A 2,595-nucleotide genomic window follows, 5' to 3' on the forward strand; every position below is an offset into this window, starting at 1 on the left:
CAACTGAGAACAAAGCCACACCCGTGTTACTGTAGCGTGTTGGAGCACAAGTTTAGATCAGTTAAGCCGATTTCGGCAGTGATAGATATTGATACAAGGGAAACCTAACATTTCAAGAAAACCAGAAACTACTGTGGTGTGTCGTTGGAAGACAGGTTTCTTTGAAACCCAAGTTGTCCTCTATCGAAACGCATTTCGTTAGGATCGTATCCACTTGTTGCGTATCCGCATATGGTATCATCGTTGCGTATCAGTTGGACGTTCAAACGTTGCACCACTGCATGTCCATCCATCCATCCATCCATTGCCAGACGCCATGTATCCCAAACGGGGTGGCCAAGGGCTTAGAGTTAATTGTTTTACAGGGAGGGGCACTAATCCTCCACCAACCCCACTTGACACGTGGGGATGCCAACAGCATCTGGTGTTCCCAGGCGGTCACCCATCCAAGTACTAACCAGACCCAACGTTGCTTGTCAATGTGATATAAAGATACGCAACTGGCTCGATCGATTTGTCGTTCTTTTCGCCGTCATATCAAAGGGATAATACGGTACTTGCTGAGTCAGTGTGGACGGGGAGCGTGTCATTGGCCCGTTGCATGCTCATTTCTGTTGTGGTCAGCCGAAGGTTTTTTTCATTCATTCATTGCCAGATGCCATGTATCCCAAACGGGGTAGCCAAGGGCTTAGAGTTAATTGTTTTACAGGGAGGGGCACTAATCCTCCACCAACCCCACTTGACACGTAGGGATGCCAACAGCATCTGGTGTTCCCAGGCGGTCACCCATCCAAGTACTAACCAGACCCAACGTTGCTTAACTTCGCTGATCGGACGGGAAGCGGTGTACTCAACGTGGTATGGCCGTTGGTACAGAGCTAAATTTGTGAGTGTGTCATCGAAAAGCAAGTACACCAAAGAGGGTCATGGAGCCTGCCCACACTTTTCTTTCTCCTGAGGTGGCTTTGATAGTGGATTGAGTAAGTATATCAGACAGGACAGCATGTTTGCGATGGGAGCATTAGCAAAAGTGACTGGTCAAAACTTGAATGAATTGATGCTCCCCAGAAGCTCTATCCGTCACCATCGAACTAAGATCCATGAAATGACAGCAGCTGAAGCCAAAAAACACGACATACCACCAACGTTGCCTCTTCTCCAACAATACGAAGCTGCTGCCTGGGCTAACCTGAAATGAGAAAGTTGACTGTTCCGCTGTCCTGGTGACAGGCGAAGATCGAGAAATCCTTCTTAGTGTCCCAAAAGTTACTAGTAGCACTGGGACTGCTCAAGCAGATGCCTGTCTGAGCCTCCTTCAGGAGCACGGCTTTGAAGAGAACATCAGGGGAATAGTATTTGATACTACTGCTTCAAACACTGGCCCATCTGAGGGAGCATATGTGAAGATACAGTAAGGTCTGAATCGAGAGCAGCTGCGGGCAGTGTGTCAACATCATGTTCATGAGATCGTTTTGTCTGATGCTTTCAAGAAGGCATACAGGCCGGCATCGGGATGTAACAATGATCTTTTTGTGCATTTCCAGAAGCAGTGGAAATTCATAGACAAGGCCCGTTGGATTCCAGCCACAGAAAAAGAAGATCTTGCACAATAGTTTTCTATTGGTGGTGATCTAGTTCAGGCAAAGGCGTCAGCAGTCGAGTATCTCATGTCAGCACTAGGGCAGAAATCCCACCCAAGGGATGATTATGCAGAACTTCTTCTAGCATTCCTGTTCTTGTGTGAAGTCCCAGACGACTCAGTTAATATCCGAGCGCCTGGTGCATTCCACCAAACCAGGTGGAAGTCAAAAGTCATCTACGTTCTCAAAATATACCTGTTCAGGGCTCAGTCTAAACTTCCTGCTCAGGAATGGCATGTAATGCGCAGTGTCGGCCTGCTTGTTGCTCTCAGCTATGCCAAATGCTGGAACGAATCTATGATTGCCAGCTATGCTCTCCAAAACGACCTTGACTTCATGTGCCATCTCCAGAGTGGCCTGCCTAAACAAAGCCTTGCTGAGACGACTCTTGCAACTTGGAGCCCGCATCTTTGGCACATTTCATAGATGATCGGCTTGGCCTTTTTCAATGAACAGATCAATTTTTAAATGAAGAGTGCTATAATTCTGAATCTGAAGAGGCCACCGAAGAAAACAATTCTGAAGTAACTTGAAGGCAAGAACTTTTTTCCTTGGCAGCTGCTGCGTGAGTTTGTGACAGCCAACACCATGAGCATTGTTGGAGTCTTCCTTCCAGATGGAGATGATGAAGCTGACTGACTTTTACAGAAGATGCCCCAGAAATGAGATGAAGACCCCACCTACAAACGGTTCAGAGTGGTCTGTGATAAAATGACGGTTGTCAGTGACTGCGCTGTGAACAATTACTCTTGCGACAAAATTCAGCTCGACCCTCACGAAGGACGAGATGCGGGAACAGTACATCTTGTCCGTCGTGAGGCAGTAGCAGCATGACATTCCATGCTGTTCGAAGGCTTTCGTTGAACAGTACTTTCGCTGAAAAATAACAGGGTTTAAAGTGCTGAAATGACTTTTCTGAGTATGTGCTTACTGTTTATTTTAACATTAGTGGCAA

The 2,595-nt window shown here is 46.8% G+C and overlaps 1 non-coding gene across 1 annotated transcript; it reads right to left on the bottom strand.

Annotated features, from left to right (window-relative positions):
* Nucleotides 1-753: 753 nt before the first annotated feature.
* Nucleotides 754-872, bottom strand: LOC145413322 (5S ribosomal RNA). The gene has a single exon (XR_013899721.1). It is a non-coding gene; the product is annotated as a 5S ribosomal RNA (ribosomal RNA).
* Nucleotides 873-2,595: the final 1,723 nt, after the last annotated feature.

This window comes from Coenobita brevimanus, chromosome 95, assembly GCF_032717465.1.
Source record: "Coenobita brevimanus isolate Jiangsu-jjx chromosome 95, ASM3271746v2, whole genome shotgun sequence".
NCBI classification, from domain to species: Eukaryota; Metazoa; Arthropoda; class Malacostraca; order Decapoda; family Coenobitidae; genus Coenobita; species Coenobita brevimanus.